The sequence below is a fragment of the Melanotaenia boesemani genome, chromosome 23 (assembly GCF_017639745.1).
Source record: "Melanotaenia boesemani isolate fMelBoe1 chromosome 23, fMelBoe1.pri, whole genome shotgun sequence".
Lineage (NCBI taxonomy): Eukaryota > Metazoa > Chordata > Actinopteri > Atheriniformes > Melanotaeniidae > Melanotaenia > Melanotaenia boesemani.
The window spans coordinates 24552292-24567709 of NC_055704.1; the positions used below are offsets into that span (position 1 = coordinate 24552292).

The following is a 15418-nucleotide window of genomic DNA, read 5'->3' on the forward strand; positions in this document are numbered from 1 at the left end:
GGTTGCAACCAGTACAAAACAAATTTCTCTCCCTGTGAAAGTCCTGGATGCTGAACAGAAGATGATGCTGCTGTTCCTGTGCGCGTACGTGAGCGCGCCCTGCAGACCAGCAGAGGTCCTGCATCCCTCCCAGTCTGGACAGCACAGTGGAAACCTGAACGCTCTGGACCAGTGACTTTAATGTTTTCTGTGTTTGGTTGTTTTCCCTGCTGGAGGTGGAAAAGCAGCAGCAGCAGTGCAGGGAGGTTAATGAAGCTTTATTAACACCAGAGGGGAAGACAACGCTCCTGGCCCATACGCGGCCTGCTCAAGCAGCCCTGTGTGTGGCCTCATCTGAGGAGGGAGATGTTTCTGATGAAGAGCTCTGATGAGACGGAGGACGACTGCGAGCTGATGAATGGAGACGTATGTACCGTCTGGTTTCCGCCAGGCTTTGAGCTCATGGTTTTATGGGCCCATGTTTGCTGCTGCTGCTTCTCTCTGTGATCTTCTCTCTTCCTGTTTGTCCTCTTCATCTCTTCGACTGTTGGTTGCTTCTATCAGAGTGGAAGGTGCTGTATAAAAGCTCATCTTCGGTCATATTTTCTCATCCTGCCTGTGAAAGTTTTGTAGGGATTTTTCACCGGGAACCAAATGTGCAGAGCAACAGAAAACTGGGAATAAGTTTGTTTGCAATCCAGCATGAAGAATGATTTTTGAAGAAAACTGCCGTAGTTAGTTTTCTTTTTATTGATGCTAAATGGAGACAGTTCTGCTGGATGTTTAAGTCAAATATTGGCAGCTTGAATGTTTTTTTTCACTCTACAGAACAAATGCACTTAGCAAACCAGCTTAAGGTCCAAATGTCTGCCTACTGTAGTCCTGAACTTAAAAACTGTTAACAAGAGAGCATCCAGTAAATAACCCAGAAGCTCAAACAAGTGTTACACCCAAATCTGTGACCCATCAGAATCTGTGACCACAGGGGGCGAGAGTGTACATTTATCTGCAAAAGACAAGCAAAGTCTTAGAAAACACTTGTATTTAAGCCTGAGTTGATGATAATGCAGATACATTAAAGTCACACATTGTGATGGCTATCAGAAATGGTGACCTCTGTGATCCTGGCTATGTGAGGGTCACATATTATATTAGAAGAGTCCAGACTATAAGAGGGGTGAACTTTTTAACCATGTAACTCTGGAATTCGATGTGCCAAAGCAAACACACATTTACACACTTCTGTCAGAGATTGGAGCTTGCTCACTAACTGATGTCAGAACATGAATAATAATAATACAATAATTATGGTTGAAGACTGCACTTGTGGTTTGTATTTCTTTGGGTTGAATATAATGCAGTTACAGTAAAGTCACACATTCTGATGGCTATCGGAAATAGTGACTTTGGTCTTATAGACGTTACAGACGTACATGCAGAGAAATGTACACTGTCGCCCCCTTTGGTCACAGATTCTGATGGGTCACCGATTTTGGTGTAACAACGACTGTAAGAAATCGTGTACTGATGGTGTATTTATGATACGTTGGAAAGCAGAATTTCTGTAGAAATAAATGAAAGAACAGCAGGTGTGTCAGGTTTCTTTGGGATATAAAGCTTTAAAATACTGGAAGAGCTCACATATTTCTTCATTTAGGTCAACTTTATAACTACTGAGGAGATCCAGAGCAATAAAACTAAACTGGGAACCCGACTTTCTCATTTCTGAGGTACAGTGAATGCAGCCTTATTTGATTTTGAAGTTGATTAGAAAAAAAAGATGAAGAACTGAGTTATTCTCAGAGTGGGGAGAAAAACGAAGGGGAAATAAATCAAAGGGTAAAACATGAATTATAACATGCAACATTCTGCATGAGATTCTCCTTTCAGGGATATTTCATCACCTCTTTTAGTAAAATTCTGCCTAATCTGGGACATCATCAGAAGAGACGTTGAGATTTTTCTGGTCCACGATCTTCGTGTCGGTGCTGTGCTGGTTGAAGTCATCCATGAATCCACTCTGCCATCGTCTGGCTGAACTGAGCATGTGCAGTAAGCAGCTCCTTTCATTTGTTCACCTCCATCTTCACAGATCCAAGTCTGAGCCTCCCCGGAGGAAATGAGATATTTTATTTATATGAACTCAATCCCCTGCAGAGAGTCCACACGTTGTCAAGACCTGAATCTTTAATAACTTGTTTGGAGTTGATCAGCAGGTCCGTCTTCTGAACATCAGACAGGATGTGAACCAAAGAGAACACGAGGAAGGCTGTAAAAACGGAGAAAAGCTGTTTAACAGGCTGCAGGAAGGCGAAGAGGAGCAACGTTTACTGTGCAGCTCTGAGACTGACCAGGAGAAACTGACCTGCTGGCTTATCATGACGTCTGTGTGGACCCTGCTGATCATTTCATGCTTTAAATGAAAGAAATGTGCATGTTCCTGCTGTCTTACCTGACGAAAAGGTTGGTGTTAAACTTTTAACAGCTGTTTAACACCAAGCAGCTCAAAGTAGCAGCGTCTGCAGCAACTAGCTCCTCCTTGGCCTTCCAGCCAGGGGATGATGGTGGCCAGTCCTGATGGCATCTCTGGTTGCCATGTCAACAAAGGGGAGATGGATGCGCTTTCTAATGAAAATCCAAGCTGACATGTTGAGCGACAAATCCCGGCCACTGTGTCCATGGGATAACATGCAACCAGAGTTTGTAAATATCTTCGTCCTGGTGTGTATGGTTGACAGAACATTTATAAAAACACCAGTTTGTACTGGTAGAAGGTCTCAGTCTCCTACAGGTTCAGCTCTCTGTGGAAGACTGGACGTGTTCACCGGTTTTAAAATAGAAAGCAAAAGTTTTTTGGCACAAAGTATTAAAATGTGCAGAAGTTTGTGCAGGAAAGTGACGGACCAATCAGGACTGACTTTGTGTCAATCATCAGCTCAGGTTGACACACAGGTGAACAGTTACACAAGATACACACCAGATCCATGCACAATGACTTCCATCATCGCCTGCTGTGGTCGTACACGTTCACCAGCCATGCTGGGACCTACTTCCTCCTGTAACACCACCCTCCATCTTTTCTCCTTATTTCAGTCCGAGTCCTGTTACTTTCCTGCACGATGCATTTTTCTGTCTGTCTGGTCAGACCTGCATGATCAGAGATCCTCAGTACCTTTAGGCTTCAGCTCAGATTATTAAAACATACATGTTCTGCCATGTTTCTGGGTATTTTGGACCTACCAGCTCCTGTTGAGCCTTTTTGCTTTGCTTTCACCTTCACAGTGACAGACTGTTCCAGAATATCTTATTCAATGGCTAAGTTTTTTTTTATCACATAGTTTACAGTTTTATGACACCATGTATTCAAATATTCAACCCACAACGTAAAGAAAGCCTTTCTAAAGGACTCTGTTTCTCTTACATACATTTTCAAATAGGAGCAACATCTAACATCCTGTTGGCATCTTCAGGTTTTATGAAACATGTCTTAGATGTCCGTCAGTGACGGCTGCATCGTAAGTGATGTGCTCTTCCTCATCCTGCAGACATCGGCCAACAGGAAGCAGGTGGAGAACATGGCCAAGAAAAAGCTGGACAGCCTCATGAAGGAGTCCAAGATCCGAGACAGAGAGGACCCAGACAGCTTTACCATCGCAGCCCTTCCTCCTGCTGGGAAACCCACAGATAAAACTGGCAGCAAGGTAAATACTGACAGTCACCCGCTCACGTTTTCCACACGCTCACCTACAGAGTCATGTTTTATTGACCAAATCAGAGCCTACTGAAGAAGAAAAAAATGATTGAAAAGAGTTCAATCTGAAATTTTTGCTCTTTTTCTGACCAGATGTTCAGATTTTCCACTGAACTTAGTTTTTATCTGATATGAAATTCTGCAGGTTTTAATTATGCTGCCACCCAGACGTGTTCCACAAATCAGAAGCTAATCAGATTTTTTAATTAACTAAACTATTACTGTAATATAATTGAAAGCCTCACCAGTTAGAACTCTGATGGTTCAGTAAACAGTCCCTCCAGGATTTTGCTGTTTTGTTTTTTTTATTATTGTTGATCTTTATTGTGTTGAGTAACAGGAATGTAACCATGTGGTTTGAGCTCCTTTTGCATGGATTCCTGCCTCCATGCGGCGTGGCATGGATGTTACCAGCCTGGGGTCCTGCTGGGGTGGAATGAAGACCAGGATGCTTCAGTTCTTCTGCACCGTTCGGTCTCATGTGTCTCATCTTTTTCTTGGTAATGCTCCATAGATTTTCTTCGGGGCTCAGGTGTGGAGAGTCTGCTGGCCAGTCCAGCCCAGTAATCCTTGGTCACTGAACCAGGTTCTGGTTCTTGTGGCAGTGTGGGCAGGTACCAAGTCCTGCTGGAAAATAAAGTCAGCATCTCCAACAAGCTTTTCTGCTGAAGGAAGCATGAAGAGCTCTAAAACCTCCTGGTAGATGCTGCGTGGACTCTGGACTTAATAAAGCTCGGTGGACCAGCACCAACCAGGTAGGAATTAAACACAGACGTAGACGAGGTCGGTCGGTGAGGTTGACTGCAATACTTGTCCCTCAATATTCCATTAAGCTCAACTTCTCCCACGAGTCTTACCCCTCAGTTTTCTACCCTGGCAGGTCAGGCAGTGTTAATTCTGAAAGCTCATTTTATTTAGTTTTAGTCATAATTTAGACAGTTATTTACGAATCTCGTCAAGCCAGTTTTATTCCCAAAAGAATTAAAAAAAAAAAAACATCAGACGTTGACACTGAGACATTTTACCATTGAGTCATGTTGAGTCTGACTGCAGCAACACGTCTGTACAAAGTTGGAACAAGAGCAACAAAAGGCTGGAAAGGTAACTGGCGCAGCTTAAACAACCAGAGGAATGTTCAAATAAAGTTAATCGGCACCAGGTCGGTAACATGAGCGGGTAGAAAAGAGGCGTTTCTTCAGAAAAACCTGGAAGATCCGGGAGAATCTCTGTGCAAGGGACAAGGGCAAAGGTTGGAAAGAAAACTGGATGCTGGTTATCTTGGGACCCTCAGGGAGCACTGCATTAAAACCAGACCTGATTCTTTACTGGAAATCACTGCATGGGGTCAAGAAGACTATTTCTACTTGGTAACATGACACAGCTATTAACCAGTTATAGACTGAACTCAGTAACAGTCTTTTATTGATTTCCATCTCATGTTAATGGTTCATCCACGTCTCTAGTTAGTAACGTTAACAGCTGCAGCATCTTTAAGTTGGTCGTCTTGTAAAAGCTCCTGTAAATCATTTCATGATGGCCGACATACAAACGTTGCTTCAGACTGGTTGTCGACCAGCGAGTCGCATCACACAGTCAAAGCAAGGCAAATTTATTTGTATGGCACATTTCATGTACAAGACAATTCAAAGTGCTTCACATAAACATTCCAGCAGGTGCAGAAAGCAACACAAGAGCATTAAAAAACAAAGATTAAATAAATTAAATTAATGAAATAATAACAGAAAGAAGATGCCAAAATAAAATGCACGAAGTTCCAGTGTGGGGAAAGACAATATTAAAACATGATTCCAGCTTAAAAGAACCAGATGTGGAAAGAGTTCTTCAGGTTCTTGGGGTCCACATCAGTGAGGACCTCACCTGGACTCATCACACTGACTTTATTACAAAGTCAGCCAGACAGAGCTCTTCTTCCTCCGCAGGCTACGGAGGCTCAACATGGACTCAAGGATCCTCTGCAACTTTTATAGCTGCACCATAGAGAGCATCCTGACTGGCTGCATCACCGCCTGGTACAGCAGCTGCACCGCCCTCCACCGCAAGGCTCTACAGAGGGTGGTGAAAACTGCTCAGCACATCACCGGGACGGTCCTGCCATCCATGGAGGATTTCTACACCCAGCGGTGTAGGAGGAAGGCCACCAAGATCATGAAGGACCCTGGCCACCCCAGTCACTAACTGTTTTGTCTGCTACCGTCTGGCCGACGGTTTGGCAGCATTCAAGCCCGTCCCACCAGCTCAGGGACAGCTTCATACCGCAGGACATAAGACTTCTAAATGCTGTCAGCAGCAACACCACCTTTAATAATAACATCTTCTTATTGCTTATTATATATATTTACTGTAGAACTTATTTGTAGTATTCTTGCTTTTTGTGTTCGACTATTTTTATTTGGTTTATATTCTCTTTAGCTTTGTTAGGAGAGCCTGGGATCTAAGAATTTCACTGCCAATGATTATTGATGTATTTGTTGTGCAGTGACAATAAAAATTCATTCATGTAGATTTTGACTTCTAAATAAACTGAAAGTTTCAGCTGATCTGAGGCTTTCTGGGAGTTTGTTCCAGACATGTGGAGCATAGAAGCTGAATGCAGCTTCTCCATGTCTGGTTCTGACTCTGGGAACTGATAAGAAACTGGGTCCAGATGACCTGAAGGTTCTGGTAGGCTCATACTGGTTCAAGAGGTCTCTGATGCACGTTGGTCCTAAACCATTCAGAGCTTTCTAGACCAGCAGCAGAACTTTAAAGTCTATCCTCTGACGGACCGGCAGACAGTGTAAAGACCTCAGAGCTGGACTGATGTGGTCCACTTTCTTGGTCTTAGTGAGGACTGGAGCAGCAGAGTTCTGGATCAGCTGCAGGTGTCTGACTGATGTTTTAGGTAGAACCTGTAAAAACTCTGTTACAATAATCAAACCGACTAAAGATGCAAGCTGGACTAGTTTTTCCAGGTCCTGCTGACCCATCACATCTTTTACCCTTGATATGTTCTTAAGCTGATAGTAGGCGGACTTTGTAAGTCCTGTTTAACTTTAAACAAGGTGTTAACATTTCATCACATTAGTTTGATAAAAATACATCTAAACTAGTTGTACTTCCCAGGAGGAGATGAAGCGTGTTACCACACAGAGGTCTGATCGGATCTCTTCCCAACTTGTCCCACCTTTTCACACAGCTAGATTACGTCTGACTGGATCTGGTCTCGTTTCTGTTCATATAAGTGCATTTTGTATAGTTTTGTCTTCATGCTGTAGTATTTGTATCGGCTTATTTTCTCAACACATCCAGATGGTTCCCAGCAGCCTTTATAGAAGGGATGGTTGACCACAGCAGCTTGATCCACAAAAGAAGCATCTTTCCCTGAAAAGGTCAAGTCGGGAAATTCAGGAGAATAACATGTTTCTCTGTGTTAAATTTAGTGAACTCCATAGTTTTTAATTATTGGACTTTATTACTCATACATGAAATTATATTGTCAAATTTTAGTTTCCATCTTTTTTTTTTCTTCCACATGACTTGAACTTCCTTTTCTTTTAATCTTTTTCACATGCAGACGTTTCTTTGTCTGGTTCTTACTTTTAACTCTTTGTCAAGCAGAACAAGACTTGAAGCTTTGAAGACACTGACACAGACCAAGAGAGCACAAGCATGCGTCCTCTCCTGCAACCATCCACCTCCATTGCTCCCACAGAAAGAAAAAGACCGTGAAGCTTTCCAGATCTCTGTCTGATCTGTCCAACTTGCTCTGTGGGTCTCTACGACATCGATGCACAAGGTAGTCGCCTCCCAGCACTGCTAGCCTGATACCATCTGCAGCAGTGATTGCTGCTTTAACCCTGCACATGGTATCAAACAGACTCAGAGCCCTGTGTTCTGTTGCAGGAAGCTGCAGCTGGCAGGTGTCGTCGCTGAGCGAGACCAAAGCCACCAGGTGATGCAGCAGAAAGCCGCGGCCTTCACCCAGTTCAACCAGCGACAGCTCTCCCACATCTACCCGTCGTCCTCCGACTTCAACCCCCAGCCCTTCTGGAACGCTGGCTGCCAGCTCGGTCAGTGTTTAACCCGCCTCGCTGTCTGTCATTTGCAAAATATTCAGCTTGAATTTAAGTAAAATTTTGCTCTTGAGCCTGATGAGCACCGTCCTCTGTAGTGGACATTTTGCTGTTTTGAAATGTTCTATGAGACCCTGCATCCTATTTGGATCTACTTCACAGTTGTCACTTTTGTTAAGTCTGTTTTTTCCCCGATGATACAGGAACTCTAAGTTTTATAAGAAAAAGTTTGAACTTGAAGCACCACCACCAAATTTCCTGAACATCTGGGAAATATTCATTTACCGACAACATGTTTTGTTCTTTTGTTTTTTTTATGTGTATAAATTATCTGGAGCTTTATCCAGGTTCTGTTACTATGGTAACTAAATGAGAAGCAATTGAGTTTTAAATGTTTGTGGGAAACTTCCTCCACCTTATAAATGCTTTGAGCCCTCAAAAGCTCCATTTGGTTTGACATGCGTGTGTTTGGTCCTTCACCTGATCATCGTTGTTCTGCTGGTGATGCTTGAAAAGGTCAAACCAAACTGTCTGCACTGAAGACGACGTACACTGAATATTAACCAAGTACTTAAAAGGTTTAAAGGTCAGTTTTAGCTCAAGTACATTTTTAACAAAAACTCCCAACAAATGTAGATTTTCTTACCTTTATTTGAGGCGCTGCGATGTTAGAAAATGTGTGTGGGGTCCTGAAAACGGGATCTTCCAAAAACACAAACACAAGCCTCCATGAAAAGTTTCTCTCTGACTTCATTGTTACGTTTGTTGATGGATCCATCCACAACGCTGTGCTTCTACCAGGAAGCTTTTTTTTCGTTTGGTTTGTTTTAGTTTTTCATTCTCAGAAACAAAGCAGTTGAGTGATCCTGGTTTTAGAGCGGAGACATTCTTAGGAGCTCTTTGTATGTTTAAACTGGTCCAGCAGCTTCAAGCATGTTTTTTCCTACTAATATTCTTCTGCTGGGGCTGCAGCTGCTGTACACTGATGTAGGTTCTCAAATGTCTAACACCTTGAGTCCAGCTGGAATTCAAAGCTAGTGAACATGTACCATGAAAGTACACCATCAAAGTGTGATTGATCATTTCTTTCTTTGGTAATTGTGCAAATTGATGGCATTTACTTAGAAGCATGCTCACCACTGATAAACTGGTAATGTGATAAGACAGCGTGGCTCCGTGCCTCCTGCATTATGGTGATTTGCTCAAAGTTTTTTGTGTGTTTGACGCTACTTTTTGGTTGTGTTTTCTCAGGCCCGAGCAGCCAGCGGAATAAAGAGGCTGTTTTACAGAAACCCAAAGCAGGCTTCCCTGGACAGCCATGCTGCTGTACATCACAGCCGTAAGCACCCGTTCGCTGCCCACCTCCTGCACCGCACAGCCAGCGCTCCCACCAGAGGCCAGCCCAAAATGAAGAAGGGCTTTCCAGAGATTTCCATCCTCTACACCTCAGAGGACGCCAGTGAGGAGCGAGAGAGGACAGGGACGAGGCTTCTGCTGCTGCCTCCTACCAGTTCACACCACCACAGCATCGCAACGGGGATTCACTGACATCCCACCAAACCAAGGGCCCTTGGAACCATCCAGACACAAATGGAGCTCTTCATGCAGAGGAGGGTAAAGGTAAGAGCTCACTTTTTGAGCAGCGATGACCCATGAGTAAGCCTCTGCCAACCATCTTTGCTTTCATGACCTGCTGGACATGAAGCCAGGGTGTTTGCCTGTGTAGCACTAAATAATTCAGGCAGGGTTGGGATGTCCTCCAGCTGCATCTCATGTGTGATTGGCTCTAAGGAAAGTCCAGAGGCTGAGAGAAAGGCTCAGGTTGAGGAAAGACAGGAAAGCAAATCCAAAAATGTGACAGATGGGGGGAGACAGGGGAGAGGTGTACATTCCTCCTCAGCTAGGAGGCCAGTTCAACCAGACGCAGCTCCCAAGCCTCAGCATCCAGCTGCCCACCCAGACCTACAGCAGTCTCTTCCCAAACCCAAGTCTTGCATGCAGTTTCAGTACTCGCCCCAGGCTTTTCTTCCACCTATCCCTCTGGGTCCCCAACATTTCCGGCCTCAGCCTGACCCTCAACTACAGAGCTGTTTGCAGTTCATTGCTGACACCACTGACAAACACTGATGTAAACGAGGCTCTTTTGCTCGGTGACGGCAGCAGCTGTGAGAGCTTCGGCAGTCTGAGCAGCTTGGAGTCGCCTCCTATGCTGCTTCCACGCTCTGTCCTTGACAGCCGCAAGAGGGCTGTTGGCACATTTGCCCAGAAAATGGAAGAGTTGCGCCATAAGTCCCCTTTGTTCATTGCTGGTAAGATGCATACGAGGCAGATGTAGCGGCTACCTGGTAGATGTCGTGTTGTAGCTGTAGTGCACCATGTTTTTAGGGAGTTGGAGGTGGTTTCCATGTGTCAGGATTTCTGCCCCGTCTGCTGTTTGCCTATAAGATTTGTCTTCCTTCCTAATGTCCCCGATAGTTCAAATCAACATTTAACCTTTTTAGTCTTACAGATTTAGATTGCAGCTTTAGTTATTGTGTCTTTCATCTCAGTATTTTCATTTCAATGGATTGATTGTCTCTCTGAAATGCTCTAAAACGGCTCGCATGCTTGACAGATGAGAACAGTGGTGAGTTTTAACCCTTACTTTAGTAATAGTGTGCTAGTTTTTACAATCATGGTATAAAGCAGGGCCACTCAGTTCAGTTCTGCAGGTTTTCATTGTATCTCTGGTCCAACACGCCTGACTCAAATGAATGAGTCATTGTGCAGAACTTCATAGGCTGATGGAGCCATTTAATCCGAGGCAGGTGTGTTGGAGCAGGAATACATTGAAAACCTGCAGGACTGCAGCTCTCCTACGAGTCACCCTGGTCTAAAGCAACATAATGCAGATATCTCATTTAATAACTTGCATTTGTATATTTGAAATTGAGCTTTTGTTAGCTTTTAAGTATGTAGTCCATCTAGTGTAGATTTCATGGTCTCCTGTAGCTTTGTTACTGACTTGCATACAAGTATACCAAGTAGACATAAAAGTAGTTTTCCTTGTGATCGAGCGGCGGGTGCTCCATCAACCTGAGCTAATGCATCTGTAACTTCTCAGTGAAAGAAGCTGATGTTTGCTGCTTTTCTGGCCAGATGAAGGGAAACTAGTACACAAAGGTGTCCAGAGGTTACAGTCACACCAAATAATCTGAGAAGCAGCGTTTGGACTTCAGATTTTTCACAGTAAATGGTATAGTAATGAACAAATATCAATATCAAATATCTTTATCATTTTTGTGCAGAAGCAGCTGTTTTACATTGACAATAAATCTGCAGGCTCACCTGCAGCTTTCCACCCAGGTAAAGCAGCTCAGGTGCCACATCCTTTTAATGTCATCCGTCTGCCTGCTGTTTGGGAAGTTGACTATAGAAACCCTTTATTTACTTGCAAATGCCACAACTGACACGGTAGCAAGATTTATATACAGATTTATTTGCAGCCCATTTAAAGACTTGAATGTTTGTCAAATTAGTTCAAGCTCTTTTTTTAAAGTTACACCCTCAGTCTAACAGAAGTTCAGCAGAAGAAGTATCCAAGAATACGTTGTGGTGATGTTCCTGTGCTTTGTGCATAAACAAAATATAATCCTTAGATAATAGGTGAATGAATCCAGCCTCTTTTCTGGTAATTACAGTTATATTCCTACGTACATTTGTATTTGGCTGAAAGTGTTCATTTAGATCCATTTGAAATATGCCATATTTTGAGTAAATTTATGACACTGGCTCAGCAGATGAAGTCACAAGACACTCAAGTTCACACAGACCCATGTGGAAACACTCCTTTCTTTCCATCACATGACCTGTTCCAGCAAAGTCCAGTTCTGGTTGGACCCCAGCTGTTCCACACAAACACACTCCGCTTCAGCTTCCCAGCTGATCATGTGATGACCATCAAGTTCTGTCTGTAGAGGAGATCAAGTGTATGTGCTGACATCTGTTTAGTCATGTGATGCTGGCAGATGCAAACTATAATTTCTTATGTTGACCACATGAATTTCCTTCTTTCCACCAGATTTACCTCGTGTGTTACTCTTCTGTAAAATATTGTGGTATTTGTCTTCATAAGATGCTTCTCTGTCCCAGAACCTGCTTCCTTGCATTGATTCTCCTTTTTCTTTCCAGTTTGGCTAAATTCCTTTTTCCTCTCTGTCCCTTTTGCTCGTTTTCTCTGTTCCTAGTGCAGAATTGAGGGGATGAGCAGAGCCAGGTAACCTCGCTGATTTCATGCAGCCTTCATCTTACAACTTTGACCCATCAGTCTTTGTCAGCAGCAGCTTCTCTCACAAACCATAAGCCATTCACCTGTGGGGTTCATGTTCACCTTTTTCTAAAAAATCAGTGACTCAAAATAACATCGGGGGTTATGAGGACAGCAGCATGTCATCGTTCTGTGCCCACATCACTAAATAAGGTTACAGGTCCTGAGACGCTCACTATGGGAAAACACAATTCATGAAACTTACAAGTTTGCACAGAAAGGGGATGTTTAAGATTTTGATTTCTTTAGGTGTTTCAGGTGTGGATCCATATGCTCGACATGCTTAGTAAGGATGTGTTTGAGCAGGTTAGAAGTTAAAATTTTAATCTTATTAACATCTTCATATGTTTCATTTTGTAATCTATTACATGGTATGTCAGGAGCAAAATCAACCATCAGTGCATTAGCAAAGAATTTCTGTCTTCACTCTGCAGAGCACCACCTGCAGTCTCAGAAACCAGAGATCAGGGAGCTTGTGTGTTCCATGTAGAACATTGGAAGAGCCTATTTGGATTATTTTTTGGGTTGAGCTGTGCAGCTAAAATGAGGGGAAAAAAGGAGAAAATGTGAATTGAGAAGCTTTGGAAGCTATGAGAGGAAATATGTTTTGTAGTTTTGCAGCCAGAAGTCTGAGTGACAGTGAATTGTTAATTTGACTTATTTTTTTTATTACTTTCACAGACTGTTGCTCATTGCAGAGACCAGCAGCCCCTCAGTTTCCAGAACTTCTTGCAGAAGACACCAGTAGCAGTTGTTTTATCCGCTCTGCCTCCACTATCTTCACATCGCTTCACATCTACACCACTTCACTCGCCATCCACAGCAATAAATGCCGTCTCCTCACTGACCTCTTCTTCATGCAAGGTGTTCCAAACACCCACAAAGGTGTGTGGAGCCTAAGAAATCCTCTGCTGCATCTCCCCCCTGAAAAGTCCTGCTGAGAAAATTGAAGCAACATGCTACGCTCAAGAAAACCAGACCGACAGAAGCACTGATTCAACTGGGGGGTCAAAACAGACGAGAAAGAAAACAAAAACAATTCAATGGAAAAGAAACCTGATACAGATTTTAGGTCGCACCACAAAGCAGAGCCCCCTGCTGCAACAGTGTCCACTGGAAGCCCTGCAGGTCCAGCCACCCAGCCAGCTCAAACCAGGAGAGCTCTTTTTAGCCCTCTGTCATCGCACATCCCAGTAAGATGAGCAAAAAGTGAGGGGCATGTTCGAGTGGACAGTGGAGTGGATCCCCCAGTCAGCAGTACCAGAGGTCTGTACAGATGCTACCATGAACGACCGCCTGTGGAGCAAACTGGAGCCTGACAGCCACCGAGACAGCATGTCCTCCTCTTCTAGCATCTCCTCAAATGACACAGTCATAGACCTGTCCCTGCCCAACCTGGCCAGAAAGAGCCTCCCCATTCCGCCCAGTAACACCTGTGAGCCTCCCTGGGTCAGCCGCCGTCACTCAGCAATGGTTTCTTATGAAGCAAGTAAGTGAAACCCTAATCTTCAGCAAAGTGATTATCCCAAGGATGAGCTTAAGCCCCGACCACTGCAACCGGCTCAAGAAGCTTCTGATGATTCACCTGGCAGACTGACCCAAAGGAGGAGCCTGGAGCCGGCTCTACATGGAAGGACTCAAGCAGTCATCATCCAAACAGCCGTCCACTGCAGCTCCAACCTCAGCAGCCACATCTTCCATGTCCAAAAGCCTCGGGGATCTGACCTCAGATGATATTTCCTGCAGCTTTGTCAGCAAGTACGGCAGCAACCAGAGACCAGCTCCGTAAGAGCAGCCCGCAGAAGTCCCGACCACAAAACCACCTGACGGAGCTGCTACGTCAGCTGGCTGATGTGGAGCCCCTGACTCCAAGTGACTTTGCACCAGAAAACAGGCCTTGACACTTGCAGGAGGAGGACCCGGTTGACGAGACCCTGGTCCGAAGGACCTCCTCAAGGAGCCAAAGCAGGGTGCTGTACATTACAAACAGGGCCAAGAAAGCCCAGGAAAGACAGAGGCTCCTGGGTCTGACGCAGGGCAGGAGGGCAGGCTTTAGCCTCTCTGGTAGCATTGGCAGCATCTCCTGTACAGTCCCAGTCCTCCTCAGACCCTGAAAACAGTGAAGTCTTTGTCATGCTCAAACTCTGAGAACTGGCTGACGAGGAACTGAGTGTGAGAGGTGCAGCTAGAAACTTGTTTGGAATACATTTTAGTTTTAACCCAGGAGAAATCTTTCTTCTGGTTTTGTTTTGAGTTGCATATCCTACAGAAAACACTTCCACTATAATAGTAATCCAGGAATAATTTACTTTGCATTTTAGGGTCGTGCAAACAGGTTTTTCTAACCTACACAAGTAGGAAACAGTTCGTTCCACTGCTGTAAGTGGAGGTGGACAGGAAGGTGTTGGAAGTGATTCCAGGAGCACCCTCAGCCTTTCTTTTCCATTTAAGTCATAGTCCTTCCAGAAACATTTGAATTTATGCCATTTATAACTGTTATCTACTTTAAAGTTTAAGATTTTTTTGCATGGCATGAGCACACAGTAGCAATAGAACCAAATTAGAGAAAAGGATTTTAAATGTCGTTTTTATTTTCTTGAACTGTAATGATATACTTCAGCTGTGCTGGAAATTAAATATTTTATGTCTGCGCATTACAATCAGTTCATCCATCAACTAGCAATATTTTAAAAATGATGGCATGGTATCATGTTGAAGGTCATGTACAGTTTGATGCTAGAAGTGGAGGCTTGTCTTCTGTCTTTGCTGAAGAAGGATGCAGGATTGAAGGTCTTGTTTTGCCGTATACTTTGTTGTAGTGGTTGTGTTGTAATCCGAGCCAGCTGCCAATATTCATCTAACTTCTTAATCTGTGGCATGTTACAGCAGAGATCCTGTTCTTTAAAGAAATGTTTTAAGCCAGTGGACTGATCCAAATTTATATGAAGATTTGTTATATTCCAGGTTCGTTTCTGTTTTTTTATGGGAGTGTCTCGTGGTGGTCTGCAGGGCGTCGTGTCTGAAACCGTTTTATCTGTAAAGCTACAAGATGGGATGATCTGTGTTAAAGTTTGTCCAGCAGCTGGACTTTTCTCCCTGCCGTCCGAGATGTTTCTGCAAAACTTTCACAATATTTAAACAATGTGTAATTAGGACCTAAATAAAGCTCTAAATTAATACCAGCAAAGGTTCACGGCTCGTTGATTTTATTTGCACTTGATGTGCTGCGACTGTTAACAGTGCAGTTAAAGTGAGGTTGATACCAGCGGACATGTAGAAGCGTTCGGCTTGAAGCCATTCTTCCTGCTG

General features: G+C 43.8%; 1 pseudogene; it reads left to right on the forward strand.

Annotated features, from left to right (window-relative positions):
• The first annotated feature begins 308 nt into the window (after window positions 1-308).
• On the forward strand, window positions 309-15286 carry LOC121634530 (annotated as a pseudogene).
• Window positions 15287-15418: the final 132 nt, after the last annotated feature.